At 35.2% G+C, this 27,889-nt stretch overlaps 1 long non-coding RNA gene across 2 annotated transcripts in view; it reads right to left on the reverse strand.

Annotated features, from left to right (window-relative positions):
* Positions 1 to 1,576: 1,576 nt before the first annotated feature.
* LOC144320512 (uncharacterized) overlaps positions 1,577 to 27,889 on the reverse strand; it is a 143,941-nt gene continuing 117,628 nt past the window's right edge. The window contains exons 4-5 of one of the 2 annotated variants that reach the window (XR_013386148.1): positions 6,319 to 6,379; positions 1,577 to 2,136 (exon numbers count right to left, since the gene is read on the reverse strand). This is a non-coding gene — a long non-coding RNA (uncharacterized LOC144320512). Of the gene's footprint in view, positions 2,137 to 6,318; positions 6,380 to 23,040; positions 24,156 to 27,889 lie in introns of those variants that run through there. The other variant, XR_013386147.1, reaches the window with a different exon arrangement.

Below are 27,889 nucleotides of genomic sequence, written 5' to 3' on the forward strand. Positions count from 1 at the left end.
ATTTATAGTTCTCAGCTTTTTAAATCAATTTACACACCAATTACAAAAGACCCAGTTTTGGTTACAAAATAGAGTTTAACTATCACTTTGTTCAACTGTGAGAATAACATGTGTCTCAAACATGACAGAAGTTTATTGTCCTTTCATATGAATGGTCTATAAATAAGCATTCTGAGGCAGGTAGGGTGCTACTCATCAGGAGAGATCCAGGTTCCTTCCACCAACACAGGGCTTCCATCTCAGGACCCACGTTGAATGCTCAAGCACTAGACATAACTTCTACATTCTGGATAGCAGAAAGGAGTAAGATATGGAGAAAAATGTGAACCTTCCCTCTAGGGACACTTCTGGAAATCACACTCAACACTTTTGCTTGCATCCTGTTGGCCAATCACATGACCATACCTACTCATAAAAGACACTGGAAATGGTAGCATCCACTCTGGGCAGCCAACTGTACAACTAAAATAGAGATTCCATTACAAAAGCAGAATAAGGGATGGAAATAGGGTGACAATATGTCCTTCGTCACAGTTATCATCCTTGACAATATAGAATAGATAATAGAACTTCAAGAATGAAAATAGGGGAGTAGAAAAAATAGGTAGTTATAAAATAGGGAGTTAAAATAAGGAGTAGTATTCATGTTTACAAAAAAATTAAAAGTATAAGGAAGAAATTAAAATTACTGTAGTTACAAAGCTATTAAGCAGAGAAAATTGAAGGTGGGTAATTAGTATAAGAAAGTTAAGTCATAAATCTGTTTTCCCTGGGAAACAGATCGAGGAATGGAAGCAAAGAAATGAGAAAGTGGGCTACAAGATAAAGAGAGGCAGTGACAGTCAACCTATTGAGAGAAAGGAGTCCGTGTATTTAATACATACAGAATCAAAAATTAAATAGAGAAATTTTGCTTCAAGAGTACAATAAAGGGGATCCCTGGGTGGCTCAATGGTTTAGCACCTGCCTTCGGCCCAGGGTGTGATCCTGGAGTCCCCGGATTGAGTCCCACATCAGGCTTCCTGCATGGAGCCTGCTTCTCCCTCTGCCTCTGTCTCTGCCTCTCTCTCTGTATGTGTCTCTCATGAATAAATAAATAAAATATTTTTTTAAAAAAAGAGTACAATAAATGTCGTTGGTTTCTGACTTAAAGGCCTGTGGATTTATTCCATTTATGAACTCCCTTCATCTCACAAAAAAAAAAAAAAATTAAACCTAGTCACAATTCATATGCATGGAAGAACTGGTAAAGATATATTTTTATTAATAAAAAGTAAAAATTGATGTTAAATTATACATAGAAAATAAGTAGTACCTTTTACCTCTAAACTCCTTAAAAACGCCAAAAGTCTTTTTCAGAATGTCCTCAAACATATCTATCCATGCTTTCATCTTCCAGTCAAGCCTGCTTTTTTATAGTTACTACTATTCTGAAAAAAAGTTTAAACCACTTTGTTTTCTTTAAGAATTTGCTTTATTGTTAGTATTGAAAATATCAGAAAAGTATTTTCTAAGTTCTTTTAACATATTCTTATATTTACATACATTTTAAGATACTTAAAGAAGTGATGCCACAATGTTTTCTTGTTTTTCGTTTAACATATTTGGGAATTTCTGCTGCATTATGGGTTAAATTGGCCTGGGAATGTAATTACCATTTACAATACAGTTTTTCAATAGGAAAATATGCTCTGAGCACCAAACAGAAAATCTATGAAAAGTAAGAAACACAAAATATAAACCTATACTGAAAGGACTACTTTGACTCCTTACTTCATCTGAACTATGGAATTCCAGGTTAGAAGAACACCTGAAAAGTTAATGTCATGGTGATGAAGGTGCAAACTGATAAATAAGATGACAACTAAGACCAGATGTGACATTTTTTGTTGTAATACCTTGTGCTATCTAAGAAAAATAGCATACATTTCTGGAACAATGCCATGTTGGAAATACTGCAGTTTGTGTAACATCAGCAGAACAGAGCTTAATGTCAGCAATGTTTTCCAGGGCTGGTCATAGCTCATGAAGGGAGGATGTCAGCTTGCCAAAGAGAATATTATATGCCAGGCAATGCAGGATAAAGTACTGAATCCTATCATTCAGCAGGATGGAGTAAGATTCGGTCATATATATCTGCAATTACGGAAGGTGGAGATAAAAATGAAGTTACCAATCTTATTGGCCATTCAGCAGAGTTTATTAACTATGAATGATTGGTCTTTGGTTAAAATGATTTAGTAAACAGCTTTTGTCCATCCTACAAACTCTAAATCTTCAGCATGATTATTAAAATGTGTGAAAATGGAAAAATACTCTATAACATTTAGTTTCACCAATAAATTCTTAGAAGATATGTTTCTCAATTAAAATTAGCCTTGTGTTGCAGATGCCTAAAGCTGAGAAATTTTAGAAAGCCTAGGGCGCACAGCAACAGAGCTTTGAGTTGACTCTCACCTTACTAAGGATTACTCTTCTTGGTTCATAAAAAGGGTCAAACTTCTCTAAGTATAGCCATTCAAACTTGTTTACTCAGGAAAAGGATTTTTGCCAAAAAGAAAAGAACTAAGGAAAATGTCCACAAACAGGGACTCATGGGAAGAAAAAAACTTTGTTACTCTGGTTTCTTTTCATTGTATATTACTTTGTTCTGCTATAATTGACAGGGAGAAATTTGCCCTTCAGAACAGCAAGACTTCTTCAGAATTGCTGACTTCAGAATATTTCATGGCATCCTGTGTTTGTCAGAACAAACATTTTACAAGTGAATTTTTCTATACAGTTCTCCGAACTTTGGCTGTTTCTCTTCAGCATATTTATCTACAGTTTAGCTGAAATTGTTCTATATAGAATAACACTGCTCTCAAAACAAACATGATTCTTGAAGAGACCATACTTATTTATTACATCCTATTCATGACTTATTTTCTTTGTTTCTTTTATGTAAACTCTACCTCCAAAAGGGGCCTCGAAGTCACAACCCCAAGATCAAGAGTTGCATGCTCTACCCACTGAGCCAGCCAGGCACCCCTCATGACTTTTTCCTATGTTTTAATTCTATTTTGCAACTTAGAAATCTTATGTAACTTTCCTGTAACCACAACATTGTACCAGGGAGAGAAGACTCCTGTTTTTATTTTTTTTTTTATTTTTTTTTTTTTTTAGACTCCTGTTTTTAAAGGGAACGTCATTCCTTCCTTTCAAGGCAATATGTTTTAGATATTTGGATTAGGATTAGCTAATGATCCCTCTAGTTTAAATGAAGGAATCCACCTCCAAAAAGCCTCTTCCTCAGCTTGCCCTCTTAAATTTCAGAGTTGCTTGTGTCTCCTTCCTCCTGAATTTACTTTAATCAGTCTTCTAAGTAGGTTGATCTAAAATACATTTTCAATGAGATCCAATAGGCAGATGACTCCCCTATCTATACTGCCAGCCACATTTCTCCTGAGTCCTAGTAACATAAAAATGTACTAAACTGACTCTCTGAATATCCCAAAGACTCAAAACTGTACTTTTCTTTCCCTCACATTTTATAACACCTCCTGTGAACCTTAGCTCAATAAATGACACCTCCATTATTTGAATTAGGGATGAGAATAATCCTAATTTTTTCCCTTTCTTTCATTCTCCAAGCATCCAAATAATCCAATAAATCCTGTGGATTTGCTATAGTAGAATGGTCCCAGAAGAGCCCAGCAGATATGTGGCATGAATAGCTGAAGACCTCCAATTCCATTCCCACATTCTCATGCCCTATACACACAGTTGTCTATTTTCTTAATTTTCAGGATTCTTTTGTGACTGAAGCAAAGAGAAAGGAGATCAGCCTGTAGGACTCAGGAGAGATAGAAAAGTAGAATGGAAATGGATAAAAAAGCCATATGGTATCAATTTCCCAACCAGTTCAAAGAGATTGTTCTGACCCTCTGTAGTAAATGGGACACAGGCAGAAGCCAAAAAGCTTTTTAAATGAGGATAATTATAAAACTTCCCATAGTTCTGGCTCCATCATTTCACCCCTGGACACCTACATTTGCCTATTACCTGCCTTTCCTTATCTTGTGACACCCCTTCAATCGATCCTCCACTGAGCTACCAGAATTGTCTTTCCAAAGTACTAACTTAATGATTTCACTTCCCTGTTAATGAGACATAAAAATTTCTCCATAGCTATAAAGTAATATGTCAAATTTGCTACCCTATTCTCCCTCAGCAGTCCCATGCTCTAGCTATCAAACCACTAGTAGTTATCTGAATGCACTCTATCATTTCATGCCACCATGATGTTGTATATGCTGCTCCTCTTCCTTAGTTACCTTCCTTCTTACTGACACAACCAATATGCTAGCATTCATTTATTCTTTAAGATTACTCAGGCATTTTCCTTCAAGAAAAGCCTTTCTTGGACCCTAGAATGATTTATATATCCATTGTCTATATCCCTAAAGCACCCTACGTTTACCTCTGCCACACTCATCCGCTCTTGTAAGGCCTTTGAGGAAATATTAGTCATCTTTCTTTTATCATTGTACTGCCTGGTACATAATAGATATACAATAAATTTTTCTGTATAAACAAAATAACATCTTTTTCATGGAAACATATTTTCCTAGTTCTAAACAAATTGGCATACAAATATATTTTGTGAACTCAATCTGTTCATAAGTTTTATAAGCTCTATTCTGGGAAATTGAAAGTCACTTCATATATCACACATGAATAATCAATTGTCAAGCAGAATACAATCAAATACCCTAACTCTGAAACTGTATCAAGTAAAATTTAACTTTTATTAAAAGTTATCTTTTAATCTTGGGATGCCTCACAGGATAATCATGAACACCAATTTCTACTGTATCATACATAAAAGATGCTTATGCAATGATAAAGATTTTTAAACTTGATATTGGGATATTTGGTTTATTAACACTTATTATTTTTGCCAGAATTAATTCTAAGTTGTATGTCATGTAATTTACAAGGGCCAGTCTTAGCTATTGGTACTACCAAAGCAACACTTCCAAGAATTTTAAAATAGAAGATGTGAAGAGATCCCAGACTGAAACCCAAAATCAACTGGAACTGCAGTGAAAGTCACCTTTCTTTTGTTAAATTGTAATTTAACTAAATATATCCAATGTGCTGTAAAATACATAGAAATTTCATAAAATGTTTGTAGAGCTAAACCTTCTAAATAGGCATAATATATCCATTTATTGAAGGTCATTTGTTTAAATTGTTAGTGGGCAATTGTTTAAATAAAGTTAGCATGCAGGTCTAAAGGACAAAAACAGTTCTCTATCTTGTTAAGCATCTTCTATTTTCAGAAACACCAGACATATATTTTTCCAAATAAATATAAAAGGGTTCTTCCTGAACATTGTCCTACAAACACATTTAGTAATAAATATGGTAATTATGTAAAAATCTTTTACTTGAATAAATCATTTATGCCCCATGCACAATTAGCTAACTCTTCATATTATCCTGAAATGCCTTTCACATTAAGGCATGTGTTATTATTATACATATGAAAATGAAGCTATTGAGTTGCCAACAGTGTGACTTGCATTTTGAGCTGTTTTTTTCCCCCAAATAGTAATAATACATTTTCTCTTAGCCACCGATGTTTTGATCAGCGGCAAGTATATATGAGATGGCCACCTGGAATTATAGCATTGTCTGTAACCCATAATAGATTTATTCTAGGTAATGTAACAGGCATTAGAGAGGATAGAATTGATGATCTTGACTTCAACCTCATGAGTAGTAGACTTCAAGCAACAAAAAGAGCATACCTTAAAAATACACTAACCATATTCAAGGGAAAACTGAACGGATGCTTCCAGTTATATTAATATCATGATCATAGTTATTCTGACTGAAAAATTAAATTCCATATCTCTAGTCATCGGTGAATACTAGCAGCTTTTAAAATTGCTAAACCAAAAAAAAAAAAATCTGTAAATTAGCATATACAGCAGTCTCCCCTTATCCGGGGGGATATCTTCCAAGACATCCAGTGGATGCCTAAAACCATGAATAGTACTGAACACTCTATATACGTTTTTCCTTATACATTTATAAGTAAGTTTTAATTTATAAATAAGGCACAGTAAGAGATTAACAGTAATTCATAATAAAATAGAACAATTATATAATAAAAATTTAGTGAATGTGGTCTCTCTCTTAAAATATCTATTGTGCTGTACTCACCTTTCTTGCAATTATGTGAGATGAAAAAATGCCTACCTGAGGAGATAAAGCGTGGTGAATGACATAAGCATTGTGACTAGCAATAGGTAACTTACTACTGACCTTCTGACAAGAGGTCAGAAGAAGGATCATCTGCTTTCAGTGGGTGGTTACCAGCGGATAACTGAAACAGCAGAAAGCAAAACCACAGATAAGGGGAAATTACTTTACTTCAGTGTAAACACTAGTCTTTTGATACATATGAAATCTTAGATGATGGCATTTGTCACTAGCTAGCATTATGCCCTACCTGTTCAGACTGTTTTCACCAGATGATAAATCTCTTTTTCACACTCCAAATTTTTTTTATTATCACGTCTCCATGAAATGGGCCTTTTTATTTTTAGCATTGCCTAGATTAAATTCCTTTTGATGTATATTTCAAGCTTTCCCCTTTGACTAGCTCAGTGTTATAGACCTCACTAAACCCTTATTCAAATGGCAGGCACGACACTGTTCCCTTCTCTAATCACAGCAGCAGCCCCTAACAGAAGCTATTCCAAGGCTCATGGAAAAAAAAAAATCATGTTTAATCTATGAGGAGAAATTTAAGGTGGCAGGGTTTTATTTCTCTAATGTATATACATGTGTATGATATATAAGAAACAGAAGAAAGTGCTGCTTAGAGCTTTTTTGTTTTGTTACCAAAAAAACAGTATGTAGGATCTATATACAGAATTAGAATTATTCTGGCTTAATTTGACTACTGTGGGACTTGGATTCTAATATCTAAGGAACACCTACAAAATGAAGCTCAAATGAAGGACTCAGATCTCAGACAAAGATAAATTGGGAGGTAATGAAATAGCCAAATTGAGAAGATTACTCCAGCCTTTGTTTTTCCTATCAGTGGAAAGATATTTATTTACTTAACTTGCAATTTTCAAAGTAAATATAATGGGAGAAAATTAAACAGCTATAAAACTCTGCAGAAGGGATGCTCATCCAAGCAAGAAAAAATAGAAACACCTAAGTCGCAAGAGTTTGGATAATTTTTTAAACTATTGAAATGAGTTTTCATAAAAAATGCCAGTTGTGAAACACAAAGATATGATATTAAAATATTTTGTGCGTGATTGAACCAATTTAAAAAAATAAAAGGCAGGAGGCACCTGACTGGCTCAGTCAGTAGAGCATACAACTTTTAATCTTAGGGTTAAAGATGTCAGATGTAGAGATTACTACCCTGTCAGATGTAGAGATTACTTTAAAAAAGAAAAAAAAAATACTATTAAGGGAAATTAAATTTCACTCTAGTAATAAGTTTATTCTTTTTTTCATGTTTATAAGAATTAATAAAGAACCTGGGAAGATTTTGTTTATAAAAAAAGATCATTATATTATTAATGAGACAAATCAAATATATTAAATTTGTAAATACAGGTTGAAATGTTTGAGTCTAATTAGCTATAAAATTTATGAATGTTTCCAAATACTAATCAAAGGCCTCTTGAAAAGTGATAGTTAAAATTTGCTAAACTTAAAAACAGATAAGATTTATAAGGTGAACCTGAGAGCTAAAAAAAAGAATTATTGTTTTTTTGTTGTTGTTGGATTTTTCATTTGTAATTTCTCGATAAATTAAACAATAATTTTAAATATCAAATCAAAATGTGTCTTAGTGGGCTGAAAACAAAGACTCAGAAGAGCTGCTTTCCTTCTGGAGGCTCTAGGGAAGGATCCATTTCCTTGTTTTTTTCAAACTCCTAGAAGCCATCTCCATCCCTTAGCTCATAGCCCCTTCATCTATTTTCAAAACCAGCAGTGTAGCATCTTCCAATTTCTGACCCATCTTCTGCCTCTCTTTTCCATTTTTTAAGAATCCCTGTGAATACCCTGAGCCCATCAAGAAAATCCTGGATTTCTCCATTTCAAAATCATTAATTAAATCATATATAGAAAGTCCATTTGGTCAGGTGAGTTAATATAATCACAGTTTCCATGAATTAGGACATAGACATCTTTGGGGGAGTCATTATTCTACCTACCACAATTATAATTCAAAATATTTAAGAAAGGAAAGGCAGTCTATGGTACTTTGAGTGACAAAAAGTTTAATGGAAGATTTTCTTGGTAGACAAAGAAAAGGAGTTTAGAAGAGGGGAAAAAATTAGGAAGAAAATATTGAGGAAGTAGGTCCTAAGATCCAAATAAAAAGTCACCCTTGGAAAGGAAGTACAGAGACTCTTTCTTGAGCCAGAAGCAGAGACTCTTTCTTGGGCCAGAAGCAAGAAGAGTAAAGATATAATAGATTTGGGTACAGAAAATGGAGGTTGGGGGACTTCAACTTAATAATTTAACTCTTTTGAGTGAAAGTGACCTTACCATAGTAAGCAAAGGAAATTTAAAATTCTACTTAAAGTGTCTCCACCTAATTCCTTCCAAGCTCCCAGGCTCCCACCCACTTCCTCTCAAATCACTAAATCACTATTATTATTTTGGTATTAATTCTTCCAGCCCAGCCCTATGCTGTTTTTACTAGACTTTTATGCATATCTACCTAAATGTGAAACAGTATAGTGTTTACAAGACTTTGAATTCAAACTGCCTAGATTTCCATCCTCATTCTACCACTTTATAGCATATCTTGAATTGTATCTTAATATCGGGTTGCATCTTGAGTTCTATCTTAAAAACTGTCTCTGTAGTTTAGTGTCCATCTATAAAATTGAGATAATAACAGCATATATATCATGGTGCTACGGTGAAGATTAAATGTTTAAGAAAATGTAAAATGCTTAGTTCAGTGCCTGGCACAGTGAGGAGAGGACTAAAATAAATATTACCTTTCATTATTTTTTTCACAAATTAACATATTGAGATCAATATTTATATTTATAGCTTTATTTGTAAGGTTCAAACTTGAGATGATTTATTCACATTTCTTTATAATTGTTTTAAATCATAAAATATCTGCAATACAGTAGACTAAGTACCTTGATCAATACTGTAAATAGATAAAATTCTGGTTAAAATATTTTTAAATTTTATTAAATGCTCCTATAAGCTGGCAAGAAAGTAAGGAATACTCAACCAAAAAACTTAATGAAGGCAAAACTCAAGAAGGAAAAATAGAATTCTGAGGCTAGTTTAGCCTTAAATCCATTTGCCAGACCAGGTAAACCTGAGTTTTCATTTTCACAACATTAAGAGCCTGAGAAATAAGACCTGACTAAATGAAGCCTCTAATAAGAGACTCTATGCCAGTAAACCCAGGATCCCAGAAGACAACAATCCCAATCTAGACACCTGCAAAGAAAACTGCCTATCTCAAATCTATTTGTAATCACAAGCTGGCCTCCCTTTGCAACCTAAATTCATTTTACCTAAATGGAACAGAAAGCTTCATGCCTATATTCTTAAATTTCCCACAACACCATGTACATATATGCACATTATATTTAGCAGCTGTGGAATTAGTAATAATGGGATATGTTAGGAACTTAATCATATGAAAGTTTTGCAACTAAAGTTGACTGATAAGATCTTTCATAGGGCTTTAAAAAAATTTTTTTTGGTGTTCCTTCTTACTTGTTATCACTTTCCCAAACATGAACCCAGTTATTTTACTATCTTATTATGTCAAGTTTTCACTCACTTGCCATATATTCACATATTGGCTATTTAAGCACCATCACAGAGCCATCCAACAAGGAAGTTGAATGAGATAAACAGTTATAGTTACAGCTTTTCTTTTTATAATTCAAACTAAATGATTTATTTAATGATACAATTTGTGTTTCTCTTCCTCCTACTTAGGTAACTGTCAGAAACAATAATTTAAGATGAATAATTGAGGGAACTGCCAAGATGGTCTTAAGGAAGCAGACTCTTCTGGTCTTGCCACATGAAACATTCATCTCAAAAGTTCATCATGTAAGAATCACCTGGCCATCTCAAGAAGCCTGAGAATCAGGACTATAGTTATTGTATTCTGAGATGATGAGCATGAGGTCAGATCCTCATCTTACGGAACAACCCCTAAACAGTTTAGCATTTTGTTCCTGTTGACTTATCTCTCAAGACTTAAATCCATATCATCATTTACAGCACCCTAGAAAGATATGAAGAGTGCATCCTAAGAAAATAGATTCACAGTGATTAATTCTTTATGAGTGTATGTTTCCTGGGCAGTTCTTCCTGCACTGCTGTGATTCTGTGCACTCCATGCTTGACTCAAGGGGAGCCAATCTCCTTGGCATGACCCTTTCCAGACTCATGTTTCATTCCATGAGCCAGCATGGTAGGTGTAGCATAAAATCCTTCACCAGTAGATACACATATCCAGAAGGACTCTGACTTTTAGGGAATAATGCATGCAGATGTTGGAAGGAAAGGTGATTAAGTTGCAGTCTGAAGAAGAAGCTAGTAAACGGACTCAGTAAAACAGACTACTGGTCTATCTTTTAGAGTATGGGAAAACCCATCCAGTGCCAAACAACCTTCTAAGATGCTATCCATTTGTGATGGTTATTTTATGTGTCAACTTGACCAGGCTATGGTGCCCAATTGTTGAGTCAAACACCTGGTGCTATGAAAGTACTTTTTAGATGTGATTAACATTCAGATCAGTAAACTTTGAGTAAATCATATTATTCATAATATGAGTGGGCCTCATCCAATCAGTCAAAAGCCTTTAAGGCAAAGACTGAGATTTCCTGAAGAAGAGGAATCTTTCTTAAGATCATGATGCAGAAACTCAGTCCTCAGTTGGTTGCCCTGTGGAATCCAAATTCAAGACTGCAACATCAACTCTTACCTGAGTCTCCAGCCTGCTGACCTGCCCTACAGATTTCAGGCACACCAGCCCCTAGATTCACTTGAGTCAATTCCTTAAAAGATCTCTTTCTTCTCTCTCTCAAATAAAATTTTATTTTATTCTTGGGTACCTAAGTAAATGTGTTCCAATTTAACCACACATATGTAGTTTTCTTTTTTCTTATTTAGATAAAACTATTAAAAATCTATATATAGGAAACATTGTCATTCTTGCAGTTTTAATATTTAGAGTGGATTTTTGAATACATGTTTCTGTGAGATTTCAAAAGTTGAGATTATCTAGATAACACTGTTTACAAACTTAAAAGAATTCTTTAAAAAGGAAGAGACTACTATGTAAAATTAGAAATAAGTTATTTTTATCAGTTTTACCAATTTGGAAGGGGAGCAAAGAAATCTAAGCTAAAAGCTTAGTTTAAAGTGGTCTTGGATTGTTAGTGCAAGCAGATATGCAAGCCAAAGGTTCCTAACAGTCCAAGAAAAATGAGCAACTCACATTCAAATATCAGAACACTAAAGAAAACAAGGCACTAACACTGAGAATCAGCAGACTTTCTAATATTTCAGATACTGGAACTAATGAGCACAGAATATAATGAGTATTAGTATATTATATTTAAAGAAATAATACACAAGCTTTAAAATACGAGCAAGGAAAAAGACACTATAAAAATAATCAAGACAATTTTATATGAACAAAATGTCTAGATGTAGAAACAATAGTAACTGAAATTAAAAACTTAGTGAATAGCTTTAACAACATATTAAGACACAAGCCAAAGAGATAACCAATGAGCTTTAAAATGGATCTGAAAAAAATTATTAGAGTGAAGGCGAGAGAGACACAAGATATAATACATAATAGAGAGATTTAGAGACCTGGAAAATAGGGGAGAAAGTTTAAGAAAAGTCTGTAAGTTCTAGAAGGAGAGAAAGAATAGGACAGAGTCCATTTTTTAAGAGATAAAGTCTGAGAAAATATTTTTTAAAAAAACACAGATCCACAAATTCAAGAAACCCGGTGATACCTAACAGAACAAATAAAAGGAGATCTACACTGAGGCCCTTTATGGTGAAACTCTAGGACACCAAAAATTTCCTATAAGGTCTACTTTGTTCACCACTGCATCCCCTAATGTTGGACATTCAATGTGTACTTGATGAATGAATAACAGAAAATTATAATCGATGGGAAGGTCATCTTGAAATGATGGGGATATTTGAAATCTTGAAATCTTGGGGATAGCATAGTTCTGAATAATGATGGATCTATTTGGAGCTTATACTCATGGATATCTGAAATGGAGTAGAATTTGACATTAACATTGAGAAGGTAAAAAAAAAAAACAACTGATTAAATTACTCCATACTGTTTGATGTCTTAGAATACTTAAATAAGGTCAAAAAATTAAATATACTATAAAAATCTTTGTTTTTAAACCTGCCATTTGTCCCTTAGTAGCTAACAATATTTTTTCTAAGTTCATTTCATGCTACCCTTGAAAACATGTTGTGAGAAACTGATAGTCATGTGAAACGTTCACAAATATTCTGACTTTCTCTCATTCCAGGCATGTGGTGTGATTTCACTTCTCTGCCTACAAAGTTAGGTGTGTTCATAGGACTTGCTTTGGCCAATAAAACATGAGAACTAACATGTGTTATTTATACATGGAAGTGTTACGAACTAATGCATGTTTTACCACTACCTTTCTTTACCTTCTGCCATGGCAATGTTCCAAGAATGACTACTCCTCAGTATGGGTTCCAGATAAAGCAGTACAAAGCACCCAAAGATGCCATGAGTGATATATACTGGAAATGAGGAGTGAATCATTATGGTCTTAGGCCACCAAAACTTAGGAGCTGTTTGTTGAATAAGCATGAGATAGCCTTTCTTAATTAATAAAAAGACACTAAAGAGATTCCACACTTCTATAGGACATTTGGCCTAACCTATAGTGATTAAATTCCAAATTGGAAGATCCAGATTACAGAAACATTTTCTTAGTGACACAAAATCACAGAATGTGGTACCACACAAAGCTGTAGAACTGTCTTTTCAGGCAGTGTCTGAGAAGAGAATAGTGCCTAATCTGGTTTAGGTTTCAAGCTGCCTAATGATAAAGCAATATATAACCACTCAAATTTCCTCCAGCCTTATGGCTTTACACTTATTAGTATAGTGCCCTGGCTGGAAAGAAATAGGTTACAGAAAAGAAACAATATGGTTCATATTCTAGATTAGTCAGCAATTTCTATGTAATATGTCATATTTTTTAAGATTCGCAGTGATTTTTCAATGCTATTAAAATAACATTGGTGGGGCACCTAGGTAGCTCAGTCTGTTAAGCAGCTGATTCTTGGTTTTGGCTCAGGTCATAACCTCAGGGTCATGAGATTGAGCCCCACATAAGGCTCTGCACTTAGCATGGAGTCTGCTTGGAGTTTCTCTCTCTCTCTCTCTCTCTCTCTCTCTCTGCCCCACACCTGCACCCCCTCAAATAAATAAATAAATCTTTAAAAAAATAACGTTGGTGAATTATACCAACACTTTGTATAAATTACATGAATAAATTAAGACCCCAACAGCACTTATAATATACACAATCAGAGTGAACTAATTTTTTCTTTCATTCAAAAACACATATTAATCACTAATGAAGTTCCAAGCACTAGCCTAGATCCCACAGATACAAAGATGAATAAGAAATGGTCTCTGTCCTCTAGGGCCTTACAGAGGCAGACTAGTCACCTAAGAAACTAATTACAGGACAATGTGGTACAGGCTATAGTTGAGGGATAAATAAAGCTGTAAGTGATCACAGAGAGGTAAGAAAATAAGGAACAAAGTATGTCAGAGAAAACTTAAAAGGAGGAAAAAAATCCACACCATTAACTGTTACTAAAAATTTATATACATATGTACATATTTCTACATATGCATAGAGACAAGAGATACATAATAATATGTGTGTATATACACATACATACTCAGACTTTAAATAATTTAAATGCATAATTCATGCCTCTGTTTATCTAAAATGAATGTGAAAATAAATTATGTAGAGGCCAAGGGCAAGCTGCCCCAAGATGTGCCACTTAGTTAGCATGCAGATTATTTTGAGCTGAAAACAATCAAGGTCCAAAGACAGGTTGGTCTTCCCCCTAAATGCCTAAAAGAATTTAGATAGAGGACCCACTCCTAGAAGAGAATTATCACCATAGATAAATACATTATAAATGTAGCAGACAGGAAGAAACCTAGCAAAGTCTGTTAAAATTCCTCTCTGTGTCTTTTTGTTTCTGTATGGCCCACCAAACATTTGATTACCAAATATGTACTCTTTCATCTTCCTGTGAATTGCCTTCCTTCCCTTTGAAGTCATACACCTCTATCCCTTCGTTCAGGATGGCATATATACTTCATTTTGCCTGTCTGACTTTTAGAATCTCATGTCTGTGTGGATTCCCTGTCAGTACGGAATTAAATTTTATTTCCTCCTGTTAATTAGTCTCTTGTCAACTGAATTCTTTGACCAGCTAGAACAATCTTGAAGAATAGAGGAAAATTTTTCCTCCTACTAATGAATATTTTGGAAAAGAAACAGTAAGGCATAAGAAATTTAGGTTTATCAGTTTCAAAAGCTACCTCAAAAATAGTAGCCTCTCTCTCTTTGATAATTTGAAGAGAATTGCAGGCTCATAGAAGACCTTGAGTTGTTACCTAAGGCAAGCTACCTTTAACTTCTGAACCTCAATTTCTGACATGAGAATTAGAGGTAACACCTACCCTGATGGACCGTTCTGAGGATTAGAAATAACAGAGCACTTGTACATACTTCACAAATAATTTGCCTTCAATAAATAGCTGTTATGGGGGCTTCTGGGTGGCTGTCAGTTAAGCATCCACCTTCAGCTCAGGCGACCCCAGGATGGAGACCATAGTGGAGCTCCCTGCTCAGCAGGGAGTCTGCTTCTTCCTCTCTCTATAGCTCCCCACCCTATGTCTGTCACTCCTGGACTCATGCTCCCTCACACACACACACTTGCACTATCACTCTCTCTTTAATAAATAAGTAAAATTTTTTAAAAATTGTAGCTGTTACGGTTATAATTGTTGTATTTTTTATCATTAGAATTAGGAAGCTAAACTGTACCTGCTTTGACCTTAAAACATGCTGTGGAAGTTATGCTTCTGAATTAAGCCCTATTAGGAGTTTGTTATGTATTGTCTTTCTATTTTCTTTTTCTTTTAAAAGTATATTATAAACTTTATCCCCCAACAAAAAAAAAATCAGTATCTGAGCTTTTTGATTATTTGAATTCAGAATCAACAGGAGTTTATAGGTTATAAGAAAATGAAAAGAAGAGAAGCAGAACCATGTAAAGTGGAAAATGTATAAGGAAATGAAAGTTTCGAAGACATCTGGCAACCCCAGTCATTGAATCAAAATATTCATGGAGCTATGGTTACTGCTGGAGGCTTCTTCCAGGCATAAAATATCACAATCATCTTTAACATTCCTTCTCCACTATACAAGGAAGGCATATTACTCTATAGCTAAATAAATGCCTGGGGTGATTATTTTACTTCTTGGTTACATAAATTACTCAAAAACAGTACTCATGTTTTCTAAATATGCAATACTTTAAACAGTAGGTATATATTATAATGAGAAATGAGAGCAGATATAAACTCCTCTAACAAGTTTTTATATGCACTCTTTTTGGGGGGAGGGGTAAAATAAGATGAGAATACGATCAAGAGATAAGAATAATTTTTCCTTAGTCTATCACTGCAGCTGATTAGGAAGTAAGATTCAGCAATTAGAAAGCTAATGTTATACATAAAATAACATATGTACTTAGAAACTCAAATCTGTATTGGAAAGATATGTTAGGAGAAAATCCTCCATGGGTCTCTCATGATTCTGTACAATTTGTAAGCAGAGGCACAAATAGTCTGTCCCAGACTATTTCAAGGATATTTGAAAAGCATTGAAAAATGGATATAGTGTTTCCCTTGGGAACAGAGGGCAGATTTATTTGTTGTCTAGTGTAATAATGTCTCTCTCCAGGGTAAAGATTGAGCAGTTTTGTTTGCAGCCCATTATGAAGGATTGTAGTTCTATGAGCTCAGAGTTCCTCAGTTGTGATGCATATCCACTATATGATCATTGTCCACTTGGACCACTCTACATTGTACTCATGGGACTTCAGGAGCAAGAGGAACTGACATGAACATGAAGCTTATGCTGTTTGTTGTGCCATGAGCAATACTTCTTTTCTGACCCAGCTATTTCATGTCTCTGGTCAGCATCCATAAAAGTAGCAACCTGACTTATTAACTTGCAAATAAGGTAAAATCTCAGATTTTTCACAGTTATTAACAAAGCATACCTTAAAAGGTAAATATTTTGTGAACTATAAGCACACTTCAGAAGAACGGTGCCTTTCAACTAAATAAATATTTCTTGAAAATCTAGCATGTACAAGGCACAGTGACTCAATTCTCAAGTTCCCAACTTTATTCGAATCAATATGGGGGTTGAATAAGAATCTAGACATTAGCATCTTTCAGCAGATATCAAAGTTTTGAAGACATCAGGAGATACGTAATAAAGTTGCACTGGAATATGGTTGCACTGCAGTGGGCTCTGTGGCACAATTCTAATGCGTTTTATAAGTTTTACCAAACTTATAAATTCCAACATGCCATGGATCTTCAAACTGAGGAGGGGCAGAAGCAGAAAAAATATTCAACTTTAGCCCAGAATGCTGACCTATAGCCTGTAGAGTTCCAATAAGAATCAAATACATGCTGGCTGCTCCATTTTTAAAGGGTCTCATGACTGCCTGTACATCTCACAAATAGTTAATGTTGAGCTGAATAATAAGCACCAGAAAAATCTTGCGAAAGTAATTTTACAAGTAGAAATTCAAAGTAGGTATTTATGATCTAATACTCCCTTGCACATCTCCTCCCCTTTAATCCCTAAGCATATAACCACCAGCTTCATATACCAAAAGTGCAACTCTTCCTGCCCTTGGACCCTGTCTCCATACTATAATAAAAGCACCTTTTCTGCACTGAAAATGGATTCTTTCTTGACCATTGGCTCATGGCCCCACATCACAAATGTCAAGTCTATGAATGCTAAAGTCTAAATTGGCTGTCATAAACTTGAACTCTGATTTGCCAGATTAGAGGGAGGAAGCAGCATTACTCACTTTTAAATTTCATATCCGTCATCAAGTATTAAACCTACTATTATTACAGCCAAGTCTTACTAAGTTCATTGAAGAACATGTACTTTTTTAAAAAAAGAAATGCTTTAACTGCAAGTTCATGATAGAGGACTATATAATTTATCACTCAACAGAGACAATTTAGGGGTGAAAAAGGGGCATTATCAATAATTATACTGAGACAATAGTCAGAAACCAGGTCCGACTGAGGCAAAGGGACACATTATCAGGCTGAAATACCAGCTATGTCCCAAGGAGTTCAAAGAACCAATTCTTTAACAGATCCATTGAGAGTTTGGGAGAAACTGTTTTTGTACTCAATGCTAGTTGCTAAAATTCTCACACTTTCAGGTTGGTTATAAACTTATAATTAGAGCAAAGCTAACTGAAACCTAACACATGCAAACAATGAGGGAGCTTTGCAAGCAATTTTTTAAAGTATTTTCTGGGATTGGCTCAGTGCACATTCTACTTCTCACAGAGAGTTATTGTATTTTGAAATGACTTGCAAGATTTCATTCAGTATCATCCCTGCAGGGGACACAAACCACAGCTAGTAACAAGAGGAGTTGTAATGATAATTCCCTAAATACCACACTGTTAATTAATCTCAGTGAATAATACGGTTTCTGATGCAAATTATTCTGATGTCATCCTTTGCCTAAAAGGTGTTTCTAATGATCTATGTGAAATGTCAGAAGATATGCTTTAGTGACCACGTGAAAGAGAATTTGGACAAACAAGCAGGGAAATCTGATTCATCTGAAGTCAGTGGTAGCTAGATCAACAGAAGCCTGTTAGAGAACTTGAAAGAATTTCATTTTCCCCGGAGGTGTTTCCTCTTCCCAAAAAGTAACTGCAATGAAATCTGGACATGGACTCACATTAAGAAGTAGCTTTAATGGACAATGAGTAATGCAAAATAACTCTAGCCATTTCTCCTCAATGCACACTTCCAGAGAGGTTTGATTTCCTGTTTTTTAAGCCCAAGAATAACATGTTGGTGTTGGTGTTGCCATCTGAGCATTCTGAAGAAAAGGATTTGTACTATGTAGAGATTTTCCCTGCTGTCCAAAAGTAGAGAGTTCCTATGAAACCTTTCATAGACCAAAATGACATAAAGTGAAGAAATAATTACCATTAATTTATATAGAAAAAAATTTTTGAGCATTTCCAGACCCAAAAATAACCTCTCTTAGGCTTTTCTGATACCTTAGGAAACATCCTGCTAACAAATGCACAAAATATACCAAGATAAAGCACAGATGCTCATATACACAATTCAAAGCTTATGGTGACTTGACTTGTTGAGATGCTGAGTGTAGTTCTCAGGGAAGGTACTTGGTGGAGCCACTCTCCCTGCTCAGGGAGCATATTGCCTCTAAAATGACTCAATATAAAACAAACACTAAACCCTATTTTCCCTTCCACCTTTTTTCATAAGAGCAGAAATCCTTGGCTACTTGGAGGCCTCAGTCAGTTAAGTCTCTGACTCTTAAGCTCGGGTCATGATCTCAGGGTCCTGAAATCTGAGATGCAGCCCTGTATGGCTCCATACTCAGGAGGGAGTCTGCTTGAGATTTTTCTCTCCTTCTCTCTGCCCCTCTTCCCCTGCTTGCTCTCTCTCTCTCTCTCTCAAATAAATAAATGAATCATTTTTAAAAATGGAAATCCTCCTTGGATTTCTCTCAGTTAGCAAAAACAGGTCCTGAGAGTTTTTCATAAAAGATGTGTTAATGCAAAGTTTAGAAAAGTGACAGATACTGGTACAGTAAGATTTAACGATTCAAATGTTGGTATAGTTGCTTCTCATTTTTCTGTTCTCTTTTCTCAAGTTGCACATCATTGAACTATGTATGAACCACACATTGAAACATGCAACAGTGATTAAAATGCTTATATTCTCCTCATCTGGTTAACTGATGTCAGGAAAGAATTCCAGGTTTTTATTTTATTTTTAAAGATTTTATTACATTATTTATTCATGAGAGACACAGACAGAGGCAGAGACATAGGCAGAGGAAGAAACAGGCTTCCTGCGGGGACCCTGATGTGGGACTCAATCCCAGGACCCTGGGATCACAACCTGAGCTGAAAGCAGACACTCAACCACTGAGCCACCCAGGCACACCAAATTCCAGGTTTTTAGCATTCTTCCTTCACTTCTTCAGTTCTAAAATATTAATTAATCCCTAGAAGGTACAGACTGGAGATTTATTTATCTATAGAAAACCTTTATGTCTTTGAGGTAGCACATTTGTGATAAAGACTGTTCATTGCCCTTCATTATCCATTGATGAAGGAAATAGTTGGAGTTTGGAGCTGATGGCCAAGAAAGCACTCTTGAGACATCTTCAGTGCAAAAAGGTAGTTTTATTAAAGTAATATAAGAATACTAAAGCCACTTATTTTTCCATTACTACAGCCTGGAACTCAGATGTGTGGGTAATATACCAGCTTAGAACATGCAGCTAAGGTAAACACTCTAGATCATGGAACAGTGAATTAGAAGCCTTTGAGAGAAAAAAAAATTTGAGAATAATTTCCTATTTTGCTTAAGCTACTTTTGATTTGTTTTGTTTTTTTAAGATTTCATTTATTTATTCATGAGAAACAGAGAGAGAGGCAGAGACATAGGCAGAGGGAGAAGCAGGCTCCTCGCAGGGAGCCCAATGTGGGACTTGATCCTGGAACCAGGATCACGCCCTGAGCCAAAGGCAGATGCTCAACCACTGAGCCACCCAGGTGTCCCAAGCCATTTTTATTTTGATCTTGTTTAAAGTAGCTAAGCAGTATCCTAATCAATAAAGTATTACAAACTAATTTATTTTAAGATTCTCCTTATCATTTTACTGAGATCACTTAAAAACTTGTCATGTGACTGATAAATGGCTTTGTTAAAGCACAAAATCTAGTCCAGGGATCCATTAGAATAAAACTTCTAAAACTCATGTGCTAATTAAACTTCAGTGCTCATCAGTTAACCTTATATTTTAATGCATTCTGAGAGACAGTTTACTAAATTGAAAACTTTGAGCTCAAATGTAGTTAGTTAAAAACAAAATGTAGTTACTTAAAAACAAAATGTAATTTTTTTTTCCAGGCAACCATCTGAAATTAAATTTTGAGGTCTCCCAACTTGACTTTTATCCTTTTATTTTTAATGTCATATAATAAAAAGTGGAAATCTGTTACTAACACAATAGTAAAGCAAACATATAAGTTATTTGTCAATTACACCACCAGTGAAATAATAGCACGTCTATCTTCTGAGAATTTTACTTCAATTGCATCAAGAACTTACAGTACGTGCCATCATTGCTTTAGTCTTCATCATCATTCAAAGAATATTCACTACACCATTATCAGTGAGGTATGAACAAAGCATATAATTCCAGACTGGTAAGATTCACTTTGTAATTATTGACTGCTTTCTGTTATTTAATTTTCCCTTGTGTTGGTCAGTGGGAATGAGACAAGTAAGAAATTACACAAGAAGCCTTACAAAAAAATTCTAAATTTTAATCATTATGTAACACAGTTATATTTCCTCAGGCTTTTCTTTTATTCATTTATCCATACATCTATTTAATGTTTCATTCAACAACGCTTTATGGAGCAATGTGCTGGATCTAGGAGATAGAACCATGACTAAGATATAGTTTACCCCCTAACAGTGCGAACAGACTCTTGGAGAGATAGGTAAAGAAAATAATTATGTGAGTAAATGAAGAAAATTTCAATCACCTGAATTTCTTTGTGGATCTGGCTGGCTATGTTACAATTGTTGATGGGTATGACTTGCAAATTTCATGCTTTGATTTTTTTAAATATTGGTAAAGAATAACTATCCTGATTAAATTAGTCGTGTAAATATATGTGTAAAATTGAAGCAGAACTATTTTCTTAGGCAAAACAGAGAAAATAAGCAAAAAATAGAATGTTGACTTACCAAATCTCCTTACAGGCTTTTTCTGGATGTAGTAATAAGATATTCAAATAGACCAGAGGGTAGAATTCAAAGATAGGGGGAAGGAGTAGAAAGAGATCAAGATGCTTTTGGTAGGTTGGTTCCCCACTGTAAAGAGTCCTGTATGCTATATTCAGCAGTTTAGACACTATTCTACAAGAAAGAATTGAAAGATTTTAAGAGGAGGAATGAGAATCAGGTCTGAATTTATAATGTTCATTCTAGCAGCATTGTAAGGGAGGCTTTTGCCAGGGCTAGACCATAAACAATAAAGTCATACCCTAAGGCAGTACCTTTATAGTGAGAAGAGATGATACAATGAACAGACAATTCCAGACCTTATCAGTTGGATATGGGTGATGATAAAGAATTTTGGATCTAGGATAACTCAGGATTCTTGCATGGAAAACTTGGTATTGAATGGAAGGGTACAGGAATCAAGAAAGGAGTGTTTTGTTCTCTTTTTCTTTTTTTTTTTCTTTTTTTTTTAAGAATGAGAGAGATCTGAACACTATTTCATAAGCTAAAAGGAAGGAGCCAGTGGAGGTAAGTAGCTAAAAGAAAAATCAAGCAATTAGTGAGTCAATATCCCAAAAGAGGCAAGAGGAATGTTTGTGATGCACAGCACCTAGAACATCGTAAGGACCCAATAAATATTTGTTCTTAGAATCAAAATTATTTTCCTCTCAATTAGACAAATTTCCAAATTAGTGTGGTTTTACTTTATTTCTCATCTTAAATTACATTTAATAAAATAATTTTCAGTTCCATATTAGTGACCTGATTTTGATAAGCATAATCATAATAAAAACAATAACTACCATTTAATGGGCACTTAGTATGTGCTTTACAGAGCATCCCATCCCTTACAAAACTGTACTGAAGCCAACATTATTTACAAATAGGAAAATTATGACTCAGAAGAATGAAAAAATTCACTTGTGTCATACAGTTAGCAAATTGTGGAGCCAGATTTCAAAGCGAGGTCTGGGGTCAGTTACAAATATATGTTCTAACTTTACCTCCATTTTGATCTCCGTCTGTACTAGAAAGCACTAGAAAATTAATTTTTTTTCCAGCTTACCTTTAATTCAGTCAAAAGACCCATGTGGGCACAGCATCCTGTGATGGAAACTGAAACTATTCCCTCAAGCAATTACAGCTGCCCTGACTCAAGCAAGACCCTGTATGATTGACCCCAAGACAACCATCAAATCTGACATTTACTGCCCAGCTGCATGCACCCACTGACCTTTGTCCCATATTTTCCTTATATAAACCTAGACATATTTTCAGCCCTTTGGAGATAGCCACTGGGACTACTAGCCTACAATCTTCCTAGTGCTGGCCCCACCAAAATAAATTCCTTTCTTGTTTCACTACCCAAAAATACATATCTATCTATCTATCTATAGATAGATATGTATTATATATATATAAACTATATATATATATATATAGTTTGTAAATATAGACCTTTCTTCTATGAAAGTTTTAAAGGGAAACTGTTTTATGAAAATTTTAAAGGGAAATTAATTTTTTTAAGATTTAACTTTTTATTTATTTATTTATTTATTTATTTATTTATTTATTTATTTATTTTAGAGAGAGAGAGCGCATGTGTGGAGAGGCAGAGGGGAAGGGGAAGGAAGAGAGAATCTAAAGCACACTCTGCTCTGAGCTCAGAGCCAGTCATCACAGAGCTCTATCCCATGGCTTCAAGATATGACCTGACCTGAAACCAAAAGCCAGATATCCAACCAACTGAGCCACCCTGGCACACCTAAAGGGAAATAATTTAGACATTGGTACAATTGGGAAAAAAAATCTATAATTACAATTAATACCAAACTGATTTGTTTATTCCTCAAAGTCAAGATGAGTTTCAATCTTGTTAACCATAGAAGACAGTTTATTATCTCATCTAGAAAAGATATTTTCATTTGTCACAGGTCTACAATACAAACAATACAGAACATATAATTGGGTATTATTATTGCCACCACTATTAAAATTGTGTTTAAAATGCCTTTTATAGATTATTTCTATCACAATTACAACTTAATTTTTTGTTTAAAAATATAAAAAGAACATTTCATGAGTTTTATAAGCTTTACATGATGCTGGAAATCCTTTATTTATTAAAACTGGTAGGTGGCAAGGATATAGTTCAGAAATGAGGATACAATTGCAACCAAAATGTATAAAATGAGAATTTTCAATGGATGGGAAAAACATTTTTAAATTAACCTTCTCTGAAATGCAGTATGAATTTTTCTTAATCATAGGACTTTATGAATGATTCATAATAACCTTATAAAACATAGAGAAAGATAATGGTTTTCCTCAATTATCACCAGGTGTCAAAATCCTGAAATCCCAATCTCCAGGCAAAACAGCATGTATATTGGAATTACCAGATTAACTATATGCACATTCTGCCCTGTGAAAGAATAGGGTTCACAAGCAGCTGTCCTAGCAATCATCCTTCATAAGCAGGAGAGAAAAAAGAAAAACCAAACCGAACAATAACAAAAAAAAAACCTGATTCAAAAAAAGTCAATTAAGATACCCTACAGGAAAAAAAAAAAAAAAAAAAAAAGCAGCTTAATTTTGGTTTGAGAGACCCCTCTTCCAGACAGATAATTCAAAATGCTCTGCCCATATTGGTTTTCTCCCCTTAATTTCTTGTTCTTAGCTTTCCTCTCTTTGATTGCCCCCCATCTCAGAAGGTAGTAGAGGTGGCAGCAGAAGCACAGTGAATAATGTCCACTAACAGCATGATCTAAGGTCCATGTGCCCCTCACTTCAAAGACCAGGTCAGTCCATTTCCTTGACAGTCACCTCTTCTAGAGCTTCTGTAGGATGGCTATTGCCTGCCTCCTGGCAGAGGTCAACTCTAAGAAAAAAGGGCAACAAGGAGAGTTGAAAATAAGAGGAAAGGCCTTCAAAGTAAGTGAGCATCAATCTTTTACAGAGTATCTTTTTGTTAGCTTATCAGGACATTTTTGCCTCACTGAGGTAGAGCCTACATGCTATTAAAGTCAACAATATCCCACCTTTCTTCTCTCGTGCTCCATGTACCTCCTGGCATATATTTTCTTTGTGTTTCCCTAAGAGCTTTATTATATAGCTGGGGCAGAAAGAAACATTTGCTTTACAAAATGGCACCAGGTTGGTGGGGGGACAGGAAGAACAATTGGGAAAGAGGAAAGAATAAAAAGACCACTGGGAACAAGTGAGGGATTTTTTAATGAGATTAGTTAAAATCATAGCCAAAGGGTTCACATCAGGAACTGTTTAAGAGAGGAACTGTTTATTGAGGCCCTGATAATAAAATAATAAAATAAAATAAAATAAAATAAAATAAATAAAATAAAATAAAATAAAATAAAATAAATAAAATGAATAATAAAATAAAATATAAAAAATATAAAATAAAATAAATAAAATAAAATAAAATAAAATAAAATAAAATAAAATAAAATAAAATAAAAAGAATGTGACACTCAGCAGAAAAGAAGTTAGAATTCTCACTTCAACACGGAACCTAGGGATTCTCTGGCATGCTAAGGATACCACTCCGGACATGGATGTTGGCATTATGATAATGGGCACTGTCAATGGGAAGCCCACACCAAATGGCAAACTGGATTATAGGTTTTTGAGGGTCTCATAGTGGGAATTAGGAGGAAGCTTATAGGGAGCTGCTGTTCAGTAAGCACTCTACCTACCATAATTTGGTTATTAAAAGTTAGTATGTAATCATATTCCATGGTCAGAGGTCATGTTATACCTACTGCATGTGCATTTATTTCCCAATTGACACAACAAAGCATCATCTGGCATACTAATGCCATTTTGTAATATTGAATGTATTTTTTCTGTATTCATTCTGGGCTGCACCTTTTAAAATCATAATTTAGTTAAAATTCCTCTCTTCTAAGATGAACTCTAGGGTTTTCTAAAGTGATAGTGATGCAAAAATAATAAGCATAGTAAGGTCACTTTCTGCAAAAGTTTCAGCACTTGTCCAACTCCAATTAGAAGGCAAGGGTAACATTGTGAAGTAAAGCCACAACCATTATCTAGGTAACAAAACAGAAGCCTTCAAATGCCCAGTGAAGAATCAAGAGCAATAGCCAAGGGCAGTAACTGAAAGAGGCAAATGAGCACAGAAGAGTCAGGCCAGGGACACCTGGCTCAATCAGTTAAGCATCCAACTCTTACTTTTGGCTTAGGTCACAACCTCAGGATTTTGAGATAGAGCCCCATATTCAGCCCCACACTGGGCACGTTGAAACCTGCTTAAGATTCTCTCTCTCAAAAAAAAAAAAAAAAGATTCTCTCTCTCTCTCTCCCTCTGCCTCTGTCTGTGCCCCCTCCCAACCACACACATAGCACTCTTCTTCAGATGAAAAAAACATCAGACCAGTCCAATCTTTTTTTTTTAAAAGATTTTATTTATTTATTCATGAGATACAGAGAGAGAGAGAGAGAGAGAGAGAGGCAGAGACAGAGGCAGAGGGAGAAGCAAGTTCTGTCCAGGGAGCCTGATGTGGGACTTGATCCCAGGACTCCAGGATCACGCCCTGGGCCAAAGGCAGGCACTAAACCACTGAGCCACCCAGGGATCCCCAGACCAGTCCTATCTAATTCCAGAGGACAGAACCTTATAACCCACATAGTTGTTGAGAATATACTTTATCAGATACCTCCTGGAATGACAGGAAGCCATTGCCTTTTACCTAAAATTTTGTGCCTCCTGACCCTTATGACTGAGAACTGTATATACCTATGCCCAATTTAATGAGGATGTGGCTTACTACATAATATAAAGGTTCATTGACTCAAATATAAAACCCATCAAGGAAATATAACTAGGTAATGATTATCAGCTGAGACCCTTGAATCCCTAAGATGAGCAGCCATTATTCTCTAAAACAATGAAATATAACTCTTACAATTCTAGAAGGTAGACCAGATCACAATCTTCATTTTGTGGGCACTAGGCAGTATTTGTGAAACAGGAGCCAGCAGCTCCTGATTCCACTGATTAGCAGCAGATGCTCTCAGTAAAAAGCACAAGATCATCCTCAGGGCAAAACTTAATCAGTAATGATACATACAACCAAATATCAAAGGAAAACCAGGGGATCAAGCTAAAGATAGAAAGAAAGCACCTGGCACAACTGGTTTTGTTGATCCAGCTCTGCAAGGAGGGTCACTCACCTCCATGAGAGTTCCTTGACCTCTGGGAACCAGAGGCAACACAATTTTGCCTAGAATTGACACTGGCATTATATTTTTTTAGGTGACCTCACAAATTATGACAGCCAAAACTAGGTGAACTGAATGCACAAATTTTTCATTTTTAAAGTATATCCAAAATAAAAAATAAAAAAAATAAGGTATATCCAAACAAATTTGTAGAGATTAAAAATAAATTCAAATAAGTTATCTGGGATCAGGGTACCTGCGTGGCTCAGTTGATTAAGGATCTGCCTTCAGCTCAGGTCATGATACCAGAGTCCTGGGATAGAGCCCCGGCATTGGGCTATCTGCTCAGCAGAGAGATTGCTTCTCCTTCTCCCTTTGCCCCTGCCCCTGCCTCCTGCTTGTGTGCTTACATGTGTGTTCTCTCTTGCTCTCACTCTCACTTTCACTCTTTCTCTCTTTCTCTCTCTCTCTCTCCCCCTCCAATAAATAAAATCTTTTGAAAAAAATAAAAGTTAAAAAAATAAATTGTTTTAAAAAAGAAATCATCTGGGATCTATTGAAAAAGAAAAATTGCACCAGCCAGTTAAACAAACAGTCAAGGAAGGTTTTATTCAAGACTATTGCAATAGGGAAGAGAGACTGGTCTCAACTCTACTGAAATAAGGCAGGGATGAGCTAAAGGAAAAGCCCCAGAGGATGGAGAATATTAGTCCCAGAGGATATTAGATGGAGCCATTGGTTTGCTAATTACTGCTTATGGAAGTTAGGCTCCTATACTCGTGGAGACAGGAGACAGGAAGACAAGACGGGGGCCCTATGTTTCTCACATGTCAAAAGAATGGGGAAAACATTCCAGAACTACAGAAGATTTACATCTCAACAGGGAAGAGAAAGAATTTACAATAACAAGTTTCCTCACGTAAATGTTCTAAGAAAAGGGAGGTCACCAGTCTATTGTCAAAAAGAAGCTTGTCCAAAGTCTAGTCAAGCGGAGAGGAATATTACCATTTTGGTCACTATGTCCAACCTTGGAAAGTACATGCTGTAAACTATCTGTATCTGGTTCAATAAAGATGCCCCTCTGCCCTTTTCCCTAGTTTAGTCCCATAATTCTATTTTGCAGGTTAATTGCTTCAGTGAATGATTATTCTAAAGGCAAACAGCAATCACACTAAAATCCTCTTTGCAAATGTTGTTTTTCACTTACTACTTAAATCCTCCTTAGGGACTTGCTGTTACCCAAACACACATTTGATATTTAAACTGAGAATACTTTCCCATTTGGGTTAATCTTTCAAGAGGAGAAGATTCCAAATTTAATTGTCCACAATGACTATGGGAAAATCCTTTATTCAAAGGATTCCACTATATGTAGGAAGCTTGTGACTCAGCTGGCATCTCAACTTAAAACTC

The sequence above is a fragment of the Canis aureus genome, chromosome 9 (assembly GCF_053574225.1).
Source record: "Canis aureus isolate CA01 chromosome 9, VMU_Caureus_v.1.0, whole genome shotgun sequence".
NCBI lineage: Eukaryota > Metazoa > Chordata > Mammalia > Carnivora > Canidae > Canis > Canis aureus.